The 14,887-nt window shown below is 36.4% G+C and overlaps 1 long non-coding RNA gene across 1 annotated transcript in view; it reads left to right on the forward strand.

Annotated features, from left to right (window-relative positions):
• Positions 1-8,941: 8,941 nt before the first annotated feature.
• Positions 8,942-14,887, forward strand: part of LOC126495038 (uncharacterized) — a 99,663-nt gene continuing 93,717 nt past the window's right edge. Inside the window, exons 1-2 of the long non-coding RNA XR_007590100.1 lie at positions 8,942-8,961; positions 9,022-9,156. This is a non-coding gene — a long non-coding RNA (uncharacterized lncRNA). The remainder of the gene's footprint in view (positions 8,962-9,021; positions 9,157-14,887) is intronic.

The following is a 14,887-nucleotide window of genomic DNA, read 5'->3' on the forward strand; positions in this document are numbered from 1 at the left end:
TGGAGGTTTTTAGAGCCCTTAAGTAATTCAAGTCTGGAATGTATATCTTGGATTTAATAGTCTCCATAAAAAGCACATCTTCTACCTTCTACTTCCAACTACTAAACTTCCACAACAATCATACACCTATTGAAAGAATAAATAATAAGAGTTGTATTTTGACATAGATTAAGGTGCTACCTCATATATATTCTTCAGATTTCTATTTTTATTTTTTGGTTCCAGAAGAAAATCTGAAAGTAATCTTGCCATACAAAATCTGTTCTGCCCATCTGTTTCTTAGGTCATTTAAGAATTCAGGTGCTAAATACCTTCTTTTGATCCATTTTTGTTCATTTTTTTTCGGTGTGTGTTTTTTTTGGGGGGGGGGGATTCATGAAATTTTATACTAATAAAAATATGATATACCAATAAGCCAATTACTCTTTTCCTTGGCACATTTTTTGATGATTCACTTATTATCTTCAGACACCTCACTTGCTCAGTAGTCTTCATATTCCTTATGTGGATGCGATCATTCTCCTGTGCAATGTTGGAAAGGCTCCCTTCAGTTCTCTTTTCAAATTGAAGTCTCTTGCCTTGAGGAGGTTTGGTGTTAATCTTTCCCCCCCAAAAAATGCTGCAAGTTCTTTCTCAATGTTCATTTTCTGTCCATAATGAAAAATTTTTATTATTAGTAAAATGTACCAAAATCCTGCTGATTTACAAAGTCTTAATTTTCATTTGCGAATCAACTCACAAAAGTATTCCACATAAGTCTTTAATTTTTTTCTTTTCTTTGTGCAGTAAATTTCCATTCAAAAATATTGTCCTCTCTCTGTATTATAATTTTATTAGGAGAAGTATAGCAGGTAAAATGACCAGAATATAATCAAGTTGTGGATACTACTGGTCCACATGTACATCTCACAATTTCTTTTTTTTTAATTTATTTATTTATTAAAGATTTCTGTCTCTTCCCCACCACCGCCTCCCCTTTCCCTTCCTCTTCCCCAGTCAAGTCCCCCTCCCATGTCAGCCCAAAGAGTGATCAGGGTTCCCTGCCCTGTGGGAAGTCCAGTGACCACCCACCTCCATCCAGGTCTAGTAAGGTGAGCATCCAAACTGCCTAAGCTCCCACAAAGCCAGTACGTGCAGTAGGATCAAAAACCCATTGCCATTGTTCTTGAGTTCTCAGTAGTCCTCATTGTCCGCTATGTTCAGTGAGTCTGGTTTTAACCTTCATCAGGCGATGAAAGGAGACAGACACCCACACTGGAGCACCGGACAGAAATCTCAAGGTCCAAATCAGAAGTAGAAGGAGAGGGAGCACGAGCAAGGAACTCAGGACCACGAGGGGTGCACCCACACACTGAGACAATGGGGATGTTCTATTGGGAACTCACCAAGGCCAGCTGGACTGGGTCTGAAAAAGCCTGGGGCACAATTTCTTTTCTACAATAGTAAATTCTCTCTCAGTCTCAGCTGATAATTTTCTTGGACTATTAAATCCTTATTACCTTGTAAGTTTTAAAACAAATTACTTAGTTCTTGAGTTATCTATTCAAATGTGGGCCATAGCAAATTACTATTGATATTTTTTTAGGGTAAGAAAAAATTATATAAATGATAATCTTTCCACAAGAAATGGTAAATAGCCCTACCCTGTATCAGTATTTAGTATAAAACAATTGGAGCTAATTTGTGATCAATTTTCTCAACACACTATTCACTATATTATAAATAATGTCTTGTTAACGGATTCAGATGCAGATGCCTTAGAGATAACATTTAAAGAAGTAAAGAGAATTTTGCTTTGCTAGGGAAAACAAATTCCCGAAAAAACTAAAAAAAAAAAAAAAAAGCAGAGATGATTTTAATTACCTAGAATACTTAATAGATTTACAAAAACAAAATCAACCACAGAAAATACAAATCAGGAGAGATAGAATATGAACTCAATGATTTTCAAAAATTCCTTCTTTTGATTCTTAAAGTTCCAAGTGTCAATGTCCAAAAATTGATACTCCTAGGTAATGAGGATTACAAATTAAACAGAAAATATAGGTCTTTTGGGGGTACTGGTAAGTCCTAACTTTTATAACCTAATAATAATTCATCTGAAATGACAGCCTTGTCACCAAGGGTTTAACCTTAGAATCACTTTTATTTGTCATAATCTTGTAACACTGTCCATGAAAATGTGCACATGTGGATATGGAGTGATGGCTTTAGGTTAATAGCAACTCCTATTCATGAAAAAAGGTCCTGGTTCTCTTCTAAGCATCCATATAGAGTGACTCATAACCACTTGTAACTTTAACTCCATGGGAACTAATAACATCTTTTGGTCTTCTCAGATATCTGCACTAACATGCAAACAGAAAAAGATAGACTGAGACACACATATACACACATACACACACAAACAGACTTATGTGGTAATAGTTATATATGTACGTGTAAGTGTGTAACAATAACAAGGAAGAGATTATGATTTTGAGAAAGTTCAGGGTGACACAGGATGAGCTGTAATGGGGATAGTGATATTTGGAAATTATCTAAAATGCATACATACACACATACAGATGAACATTATGGGTCATATGATGAAATCAGGACAAACTTCTGAAGTTGGCTAGGTAGACATGTTTATAAATGTTTACTATGGAACCAGTGCATCTTGGGGAATTATTGTAGCAGGATTGTCATAATACCACTAAGCTCATAAACACCACCCTAAGATTGGCTATGGATGGCAAACTGCTCCAGATAACCCCAATTGTTGCGTGGATTTTACCGACTTGCTCCATACAACATGAAGTAATTTGAGAACAAGACAACCAAATACATCAGATGTGGGGTTGATGGTTTTCGGTGTTCTTTGGTTATGTTACTTGTCATTATGTGTTGGTTGTTAGTAACAAGTTGCTAACAAATATTTTTAAACAGCTGGGTAGATTTGATAGAATGAAAAGTAGATTATTGATTCTAATTGTAACCAAAAAAAATCAACTACTCCATCTAAGCTACTTACATTGTTATACATTTTGTAAATTGATAGAAATATAAGATTAAATTCCTTATACTTATACTATATATGTTTCTACTTCTGTTTAAGGTTTTTATATTTTGATACAAATTCAATGTTATTTTTGTTATACTTTATACATATTTATACTTGCTTTTAATATTTTTCTACATTGTTACAAATCTGAGGTTATTGTACTTATATTATTCATCTGTTTCTATTTTTTCATAAGATATTACCTATACAACTTGCTCATTTATAAAATGTGAATTTGCAGTCCTTAAATGTTATGAAGGATAATAAAGAAATCATATTAGTTAGGTTTTACAGGTATCCATAGGTATACTTCTGAAAGGTAGGCAATTCAACTCTTTAATGAACTTTAGAACATGGCTTTTGAAATGTTTTCATAACATAGACTTTTGTTGTCATGAGAATCATTTGTTCTAACAGCACCGATCTAAATGTAAGAGGATGACAGGCATTGAAAAATTTCCATGTGTAGTTATTTCTTGGTGGTACATGGGGTAGCCATGAGTGCAAGAATCTGCCCTTGCCTCAACTACTGATAGTATACTGTCTAAACAGGATAATCAAAATACAAAGAAATGCAACTGGTAAAATTTCCAACATAGTTTAGACAGTCCGTCAAAATTTCTTGCTTCTAAAAAAAACCTGTCAGATATTCTAGGCTTTTAGGCTGAAGATCAATGCCTCACTGATGCAGAGGAAACTTGTGTGACTGTCTACAAATATAGCAGTTTCTATCACTTCTCACATATTTTTGCAAGGTACTGGCTTGTTCTGCCTGCTTACTCAGGTAATATTATTTTCATTTCGGGCCTTTTATTATGATGAAGACTAAACAGTGACAATTACTTCTCATAAATCTTTGCAAAATGCATATTAGTTACTAAACATTGGACTCTTCTTGAGAGGACAGTTAATGGAGTAATCTCTATAAATTTGCCAATTACTTAGGGACTGAATATTGAGAATGTACTTCCTACTTGATGATTGTTCTTTGATGTGGGAGTGTCATATCAATCTGTTGATTTCATTTGAGCAATAAAGAAACTGCTTGGCTGGCCCTGATAGGGTAAAAGATAGGTGGGAGGAGTAAACAGGAGGAAGAGGAAGTGAGGTCAGACTCTGCTCTGCTCTCAGACAGACTCGACAGCTCTGCTCTCTGGAGCAGAGACACCATGCTTAGCTCTCCCGGGTAGACCCAACAGCTCTGCTCTCTGGAGCAGAGACACCAGGGTCCACTCTCCCAGGCAGGTCTGACCCAGGATGGACAGAGGCTAGAATCTTCCCAGTAAGCGCACCTTGGGGTGCTTACACACATCATTAGAAATGGGCTAGTCCAGGTGTGAGAATTAGCCTATAAGGGCTAGAGTTCATGGGCCAAGCAGCCTTTAAATGAATACAGTTTGTGTGTTGTTATTTCGGGCATGAGCTAGCCAAGCGGCTGGGGTGTTGTGGACGCAGCCCCGCCACTCCTATTTCAACAGTTCTTGTTGTATGTAGTTTCAGTTTTGTTAAATCTGACTAATTGGCTTTCTTTTAGGACAATTATTGATAATAATTGTCATTGTATATAGTTTTATACTTTTAGAGTTTGAAACGTTCTTCTTAATTAAAATTAAAGGCGGTGTTACAGAAGACTGTCAGTGGCCACTAGCCAAAAGAGAGGAGTGTTTTGGTCCAAAAGACAAAGTTTTCATTGAGGACGGACATGAATAAGGAAGAGGCATCTTTCCAAGCCAAGAACAAATAATGGATGGTGTAAGTGGTGACTTCATGACTCAGTTCAAGGTCCTCCCTTTGACCTTTAACATTTCTTCATTAATTTTGTTTGATAATAAATGGTAAACAAATAATTTATCATTCTCTTGATCAAAAAGAAATTATGTATTCATGGAAACTTATACCTTAAGCAAAAGGAATAAAATCATTTATTATTTTGAATGATATTGGTGTTTAAGAAGTTGATCTACATATTTTACTAATAACTCTTTTGACAAGTTTGGCATGCAACTGTATGTTTATGAAAATGCAAAGTGTATTATACACACACAGCTTTAGAATATCATTATGAGATTGAGTTACTATTCTTACATAAAAGGTAATAATTCAGTTTCTCTACCTAAAGTTTTGGAATGACAAATGATAGTGACCAATCCACTAATAAGTGAGATGCAGAATATATTTTTCTGAAATTTAAAGCATATACTCTAATAGGTAGATAGGATAAGCATGTCTTTCATCAAGACCTTGATTCTATTTGAAGACAAAAATACATCACAGGGTCTTAGAAACTGAGCAAGATGATCTAAATATGTCACAGTTTCTAAATATATTTGTATGGGCATAAAATCTTCTATTTAGAAGAGCTGATATGTTAATATTTCATTGGGGCTGCAGAAATGGATCAGCAGTTAAAACTACTTGTTTCTCTTTCAGAGGACCTGGTTTTGGGTCTGAGCATTCATATAGTAACTAACAACTATTTATACTTCTAGTTCCAGATATTCTCCTCTCCTGCATAGGCTCTAAATGCATGTAGTAAACAGTCATTCATGAAGGCAAAATCCATTTACACAAAATTAAATAAATAATTGTTGTTAAATGTTAGACCAATGAAAGCTGACCTTATTGGATCACACTGTGCAATATGAAAGGGCCACATGATACAACATGCACCCCTAAAGTTGCTTTCTGGCATGAAATTGATTCCCTATCAAGAAACTGACAAGAACATGCTGACTCATTTTTACTCTTAAATGGACTTCAGAGAACAGTGGATGCTGACTTGAGTTGTGAAAATACACAAAGTTAAATTGGACTATAATCTGAAAACATACATAGTTTCTTTAAAGTTTATGTAGTTTATGGCAGGTAAAATGAAGTATTTATTTATGTGCTGGAGTATGTGTCTAGGGCTCAAGCATGTCAACAAGTACTCTACTACAGAGTTGTATGACAGCTTTGAAGCTATATTTGTAGGCTACAGGTTACCAAGGATGAGGTATTAGATAAATTATGGAGCAACTGTCTTCAAGCAATATTCCAGCAGGCTTCATAGTTGGACAGATATAAATATGGATATGGATATAAATATGAAGTTAGACATGGAGAAAGGATTTTGACTATGTGGGGAGTTTGGGGGAGAATTGTGAGGACACTCAGGAATGAATAAATCAATGCATATATGTGTGAAATTGTAAAAGTTTTATTAAATATTAGATAAAATTTTTTGAAATAAACAATGATGATAAGATATCGAAGACAAAAAAATATAAGAAATATATTTTCCATGTATTTAGTCTGTTTAGCTTTTTTTCCTCAGAATAATGAAATTGCAGGTATATACCTGAAAACTATTGGCCTAATAAAAATATTTTACCTCTTGAGTAAATTATGATATTTTATTCACAACTTGTCATATATTATTGGAGTTTTTGATTTTTTTTAACCCCTCTCATGCATCCAACTATAAACTATGGCTTTTAGCTTAATGTTATAGATTCTAGATTTTCATGTACATCTGTAAAGTGATTATCTTCTCTTCTTATAAAAGGAGATATTATAGCTATTAGGATTGGTGATAATGTTGGTTTAGATATACAAATCCTGTTAATTAGTAAGCAGAGGATTCTCCTGGAAAGGAAGGCTGTTTGACAAATTATTTAGAATACTGACAGTCATGAAAATTCATGGTTTCATTATGACATGCAGCTTTGTCAATATTGCAGATAAATGTGGTTAGCATGTGTCTATACATATAAATTTTACTGTATCATGGCATATCAATTATACTGTTCTTTCTAATATTAGATTCACGGCCATCCAATTAATTATGCTAACAGTAGTTTAAGTGTCAAAATTTCAGAACGACACCACAATGTCATTTCTTTTCTTTTTTCTTGTGTGTGTGTGTGTGTGTGTGTGTGTGTGTGTTTTCGAGACAGGGTTTTTCTGTAGCTTTGGAGCCTGTCCTGGAACTTCCTTTGTAGACCAGGCTGGCCTCGAACTCACAGAGATCCGCCTGCCTCTGCCTCCTGAGTGCTGGGATTAAAGGCGTGTGCCACCAATGCCTGGCTTCACAATGTCATTTCTATGAATCTCCCACTATGCTACTTCCATGAGCATCACTGTAGTTTACATAAAAAAAAATTGTGAAAGGAGGAAAAGAAGAATATGATCTAGGTAAAATAATAAAAATTTGCACAGAGCATTTAAAAATAGCAAATTAAGAGTCTAAAATTTAAGGTTCTACTATTTGGAAGGTTTAATAATTCCTCAACTTGTGGAACATCTTAACATTTTGTACTTACCTTTCTAGTTAAAATTCAACAAAATTTAAGAATCAATGAGTGATGGAAAGATTGCTCTAAGGTATACATAAATTATTTAAAAAAATTTCATATGCTGATTAGGACCAGGTACACATTTATAAAAATTCTAGGAAGATGAAAATCATGAACATCTGGACCCTAAGAAACCATTGTATTTATAGGACTGTCCAAGTCGAGGAAGAATGTGAATTGGTTGACACTCAAGTGCCCAGAAGAACACCCGCCATGAAAACAGCAACTTCCTAACAGGTAATAGTGAACAGAGAGTGTTACATGTGAGAAAAGAACAAAGAACTCGTTTGCAGGTTCTCCTAGGCAGCTATCCTATAGGGCTCTGGTCAGAAAACACACGTGACATACTAAGAGCATGTTTATGTAGCTTTATCTTTTCATATATATTAATACTGAAAATCATGTCTTATGTGACATCTCCTGTTAAATCAGAAATATCTGGTAAATACAGCAAAATTGTGGGCAGAACTTCAGGGAAGAAGAAAAAAGGGGTCTCTCAAATGATAGTGGACTGATTCATAAATGGAGAAAGTGGGACCTTTTCTAATGAAACTGAATGAAGAGGTTAATAATTGCCATAGGTCTGGCCACAGTGCCCAGATTTCACTCATACATGCTCAAAATAAGAAAACAACAAAGAATAATTTCATGCTAAATATTTTATTGTAGTGTTGAAGGTTCTCTTACAACATCATTGCTCCATTGAAATGACATTAAAGGTAAATGTTTTCTACGCGGCCTGCAATAAACAAACAGATAAATGATGTCAGGGAGAAGAAAATTCAAGCCTGAAATACAAATATTTTCTGAGATTTCTGTTAGCTTTTTGGATATCTAACTGTGTTAGTGTTGAGACATTTGATGGAGAGTGACTTTAAATCACATTTGTCACAGAAATCAAGGGATAGAGGACTTTTAAGTTTTAGATGTGTAAGGTATTCATGCCTTTTGGAAGACTATGGTGATCTCTAGAGTTTCATACTTTGCTGTTGGCAGGAGATTCTTCATTTGTTCCCTATTTTCAGCCCCAAAATAAGCACGCAGAAACCATATTTTTTAAATCACTGCTTGGCCAGCAATTTAAGCATATTGCTACATACCTCATATATCCTAAATAACCCATCTACATTAAATTGTTCATCTCCACAAGGTCCTGACCTACCAGGAAGTTTCCAGTTGGGGGCTCGTTCCTTTCTCCTCTGGCAACTCCGTGGCTTCTCACTGACTCTGACTTCTTTCTTCCAGCATTCAGTTTAGTTTTCCTGCCTAGCTCTATTCTGCCCTATCTATAGGCCCAAAGAAGCTTCCTATTAACCAACGTTATTCACAACAGGCAGAGGGAATCTCACATCTTTTTTAGAATGATAAAGATTCCTTATTACTTTTGTAGTGTTGATGAACCTTTTATTTATGCAGAAAATTTCTAGAGGTTACTTGCCTCTTCATCACCGCTGGGTCCCTCTTCGCTGGGGCCCTCTTCATCACTGCCGGGTCCCTCTTCACCAGGGCCCTCTTCATCACCTGGGCCCTCCTCATCACCGCCCTCACCCTCCTCTGGTGGGCCTTCTGGTTTTTCAGGTTTAGGAGGGCGAGGTTTCTCCTCACCTCCCTCAGGGGGTGGGCGATGTGGTTTTCCAGGTTTAGGAGGACGAGGTTTCTCCTCATCTCCCTCCTGGGGTGGGCCATGTGGTTTTCCAGGTTTAGGAGGGCGAGGATGATGTGGTGGTTTCTCTGGTGGTTCTTCTTCTCCATCGCCATCCTCCTCATCTCCAGGTTCTTCCCCTTCCTCATCTTTTGGATGCTGTTGACCTTTGCCGTGGCTTTTTTGCTCTCCCTCTGTAGGGACATAGACCCATGTCAAAGAAGCTTGCTTTTCTCTTTCTGTCAGAATGCCCTTCCTTCCTAAATTTATGAGCCTGGTTCTCTTTGAAATGTATTTTTAAAATAGTTATCATAATAACTTTCTTATGGCTCAACTCTTCAGGCAAACATTTCTTCTTAAATTTGATCATTAAGGGTGAATTTATTTTCATTACAATTCCCGGACAGAAGTGATGAAACTGAAAGGATTTTTTAAATGATATTAGTTAGAATTAGGCAATGTAGCAAAATGTGACAGCAATGTTGTATTCTTAAATGTAGCATGTTGTTTTGGGTAAAATAATGCTCTGGATAATAAAAAGAAGTATAGGAAAAAGACTGAAAGTTGTTCCAATCAGTTTTCCTGCAGTGCTTTTTTGTGTATTATTTAGCTTTGGGTGCAGAGCTGGGTGAGAAAAATAAATTTTAAAAAGACGAGAAAGCCTGAGAACTGTGAAATTACATATCTATCTAGTGTGGAATCATATACTTCTAAAAGGACTCAATGGGAAAAACTCTTTGACCAAACCATAGAGTCATGGAAGATTTTAAATGAGGACAATTAATATGCTCATCATATGAAAGCCATTGCTTCCGTCTGTGGAAGAGACAAAATGTTCCTGGCATAAAAGCCTGGCTTCCCACTCTTCCAGTTGATTGCCATCTTCTAGGTCCTAGAAACAATGCAGGGGAGCTTTCCTATATATATTCAAGGTAAGCTATCACATTCTAACTTCACAAAATAATAAACTTATAGATGTAATAGCACTGTATAAATACAGAATTAAACAATGCTGAATTGGCTAATATAGGATGAATCTGGTCCTACCTAAGAGCTGAGCAGAAGCGTCTTCATTGATGATCTCTAGAAAATAAGCACAAGAGCAGTGAAAAGTTATTTACAAGATATTTCAGCTGGAAATACAAATTAATTTCAATAACATCTTCACATCCACTAAGAAGTATTTTATTTTTTGAAAGTACTATGGATACTGCTTCCAGAATCATTTCTATGATCAGGAACAACGACTATTTTGTTTATAAGTATCTCTGGCAACCTTTACTATTACTCTTAATTCTAATATTGGAATTTCAGTCTGACTAGTTCATATTCTTTATGTTTTTCTTCATGAACTTAATTTGTTATATGATATATATCCACAGGTATTTCATACATAAAGTAAGTATAATCATTGTTTTAACTACTTTGTGAAGAACAATGAATATTGCATGTGGGTCATTAAAATTGAGAAAGAGGCCCAGAAAGATATCACAGTGTGTAAAAGTGTGTCTCTTACAATTTGTATTCAGTTCATGGAATCATATGGTAGAAATGCAATTTTTTTCTGACAATATGCTGTCTTCTGACTGTAATGTGAAAAAATGTTCAACCATTCTCTCTCTCTCTGCATGAGTTTGTGTTTGTGTGTTGTCTCCCTCCTTATCCCTCACACACTCATACATGTACACACACACATACACATACAGTTCTACATGCACACACTTGCTCAAAAATAATTTAAGAAATTATTTACTGATATTTCTAGCTGATTGTATACAGTTTCAAATTTATAATATTCTTTCTTGTCCCAAAAACATCCACGAGATACCTTGCTTTATTCAGTTTTTGCTCTCATCTGTACAGAAAATTTAGCATTATTTACTATTGGCTTCTCATAACTCCTTGAGATCTGAGCTTCCCTCTATCAAATGTATCATGATTCTGTGCATCCATCATCCCCCACGAAAAAGATTATTTCACAAATGCACTCATGCAATTTTGTTGTAAAATTGGTTCATAAATTTTACTATAAGGAAAGACTAAGATACAATGCCAAATGAAAATATACATATTCTAATATGTTTTCCTAATCCTTTACTTCAGTTTCTTATTTATCGTTTTACATTTCTCCCAGCCCTGTATTTCAGTGTGTTGCCCAATTTCTATTTCACTGAAGCAATGTATACCCTACTACATACCTGCATTTGCTCTCTGAACTGAGCTCAGGGCCAACAAGGCTGCTGTGAGCAGGACCACCAGCATCTTGGAGGAGGCTTTGCAGCTGCTCCCAAGTCTGTGCTGGGAGAAGCAAGGCAAGAGTCTTTATAGGAAAGGTAGAACAAAGACACTTTTCAGGTCCTTACTGGTGACCTGACCTTTCATTTGGGACATTAGCCTAGCAGGATGTAGTGGAGAGTAGGTTGTGACTGTCTCACTTCTCAATGCTAAAACATGAAATTTGGGCAACAATGTTGATGTGATTCAGGCATTGTCATGATATTGTAAATAAGTTCTATTATTGTTTAAGCTCTAGTTTGATATGACCGTGATGCTTACCATGTTAGTTGTAATGAGGGGGAATTTGTTTCTCTGCCCTCTGTTTATTTTTGTCCCAGTTCTTCCTTTCATTCAGGCTAGAGATAGGTTTTGTCTACTTTTCAATGCAACCTCTACTCATGGTTTTCCCTACATCTTATTATGTATATAATCCAGAGATGAATGTGTTTTTCAGTTCTGCAGGGAGTTAGGACACCAAGGAGGGATGCATAGTAAGAGACAAACAAGAGTGACAGCCTGTTTGGGCACACAAAGGCTGTTCAGAATTTCCCAGGTCAGGTTTACATTAGAGAAGCTATTTTATCATAGACCTAGAAGACTTCATAGACTGTTCTTCTTCATGTTCCTCTGTGTTATAGAAAGAAAACTGTCAGTCGAGATTCCAAGTAACTGTAGGAACAGGTAAACACAAAGACATCTTCACTAGTCCTCATGAACACAGTTTCACTTGTTTTACAAAAATTGATTAGCAGATAACCAGGTGTGGTTTAACACACCTTCATCCCAGAATTTGGACTCTGAGGCAATTGAATTTCTGTGAGTTCTTGAGCAGCCATATTTACTAATGAGTTCTAGGACTTTTAAGGCTGGTACACAAAGTACCTTCTCAAAAAAGCAAAGAAAGAACAAAATGCTTAGCAGATATTTTATTTAAATGAGTCTTCAAATAATTCTACTTTTGTTTTACTCTATGAGTCTATTTTTTCTGTTGTGAGACGTACAAAACTGCATTATAATGAGTTGCCATTCATGTCCCAAGCAATATCAGTATTTCATAATTTCATAGTTTTTGTATGGGTTTAATAGAAATTTGAAGATTATGTGGATGAGGTAAAGCACAAAGGGCTACATGGATGTTAATTTAGATGATACTTCATTCACTTGAAGCACTTTGCTGTGTTGTGCATATCAGTTTGCTTGATGCTCCATTTGAAACATATGGAGATAATCTCACAAAACAAAAATACTAACGGAAAGTCCTTTCCTATAGATGAGGTGAAATTCTGTAATGTAAGGTTGTGGTTTTTCACTCCCTCAGGTGATAATAGATGTATTCTGAATGATTAGTGTATTTGCATTTGTTAGTTTATTCTGGTTCTATGAAAATCAGACACATTCTCATTGGAACCATGAAGTTGAAAGTTAACTATTGTGAATAATGCCTAAAGTTATTGACAGGATAGTTTTCTATTGTCTGCATACACAAGATGGGCAGGATTTAGAGATGAGGGATCCTGACCAGGGCTGGCCTTGGTAAACTTTTTTTCTGGGAAAGTCAGAAGAGGAGAGGAAAATGTTTGGTATACATGTTCATGTATGGGCAGCTGAGAGGTTGGCTGTTCTTGCAGAACTCTGCCTTGTCCTTATCTAGGTGAGTCCTGGAATAGAGAAGCTGATTTTGCCAAATATCAGACAACTTTGATACCTTTTTTTTTGACCTTTTTCAGTGTTAGCAACTTGTGAAAGGGATCATTGTTTCAGGCTAGAAAAAATATCACCTAGAAACTCAGTGGAAATAATAAAAACAATTTGTGGAGCAGCTGAGGAGGAACACTGTCAGTCATTAATGTCTAAGGTGGGCCAAGAAATACACAATATGCCACAGGCTCATTGAGGAACTTGCAGTGGTTGTAGCAGTTGAGGATTGGCTTTTCCATATTATACATCTGAACCTGTTCTGATTACAATCGTGGAGGATTTAAATTCATCAACTCACAAAGTTACTTCTATATCCTATTTATTACTGAACTACAGAAAATACCCACAATATAGACCAGTACATATGGAAGTTCCATTTTTAACTTGTGTAGATTCATTATTATGTTATGGGATGAGTCCAGATTGTCATCTGATTTCACTCTCAACGATTTCCTCTTTGTTCACATTCATATCACCCTTTGTAGTTTCTTTTTCAAGTCATGGTGACTATTGTGACTGACGTCAAGTGGAATAGCTTCACTGCTTTAAGTTGCATATCTATGAAAACTACGAGTGTTGAATGTTTACAAATTATTTTTTAGCTCTCTTCAATTTTTCCTATTGTGGAATGTTCATTCAGGGCTAGAAAAATGTCTTGGCTCACATCCAAGAATATAAGAGAAAAATACTTTCAATGATGTTTTTTAAATTCTATTAATTGGGAGTTTTGTAGAGTCTGAATATTAGTCTCCTGTGTGATATACAAGTGGTAACAGTTTTTATTTTACCTACTAATTTTTTATTTTGCAATGTGGGACCCTTTAATTTCATCTAATCACATTTGTCATTTGGTTCCCTCTTTTTTCCCTTTTTTTTTACTTTAAAAATAATACCATTCAAAATTCTCACTTCCTCTCCTCCTCCCATTTCCCTCCTGTTCCCTAACTCATTGTACCCCCTCCCCCTCCAGTCCTAAGAGAGAACAGGGTACCCTGTCCTGTGGGAAGTCCAAAACCCTCCCCTCTCCATCCAGGCCTAGAAAGATAAACCTCCAAATGGACTAGGATACCAAAAAGCAAGTACATGCAATAGAGACAAATCCCAGAGCCATTATCATTGGCCTCTAAGTCAGACCCGATTATCAGCCACATTCAGAGAGTCCAGTTTGATCACATGCTAGTTCATTCCCAGTCCAGCTGGCTTTGGTGAGCTCCCATTAGATCAGGCACACTGTCTCAGTGGGTAGACTAACCCCTCATGGTCCTGACTTCTTTGCTCACATTCTCCCTTCTTCTGCTCTTCAACTGGACCTTGGGAGCTCAGTACAATGCTCTGATGTGGATCTTTGTCTCTATCTCCATCTGTCACCATATGAAGGTTCTATGGTGATATTCAAGATAGTTATCAGTCTTACTATGGGACAAGGCTAGTCAAGTACCCTCTCCTCCACTGCCCAGGAACCTACCTCAGGACATCCCAATTGACACCTGGGAGCCCCTCTAGACCCAAGCCTCTTGCCAACCCTAAATGTATCCCTTAATTAAGATATCTTCTTCCATGCTCCCATATCAAGACTTCCTCCAACTCAACCATCTCACTCCCACAAGCTCTCTCCAACCCTCATCTCCCTTCTCTTTCCCTCTATCCCCTTCCCTCCACTCTATCACTACTCCCATTTAATTGAATGTGTTACAATACGCTAAAGGGGGTGGGTCAAAAATATCTCAGGTTTAAGAAGTCTATAGAGAAAAGGTTCCATCTGTTCATATTTCTTCCTCCTCCTCCTCCTCGTCTTCTTCTTCTTCTTCTTCTTCTTCTTCTTCTTCTTCTTCTTCTTCTTCTTCTTCTTCTTCTTCTTCTCCTCCTTCTCCTCCTTCTCCTCCTCCT

This window comes from Alexandromys fortis, unplaced genomic scaffold, assembly GCF_014885135.2.
Source record: "Alexandromys fortis isolate MF-2015 unplaced genomic scaffold, M_Fortis_MF-2015_v1.1 scaffold_388, whole genome shotgun sequence".
Classification (NCBI taxonomy): Eukaryota; Metazoa; Chordata; class Mammalia; order Rodentia; family Cricetidae; genus Alexandromys; species Alexandromys fortis.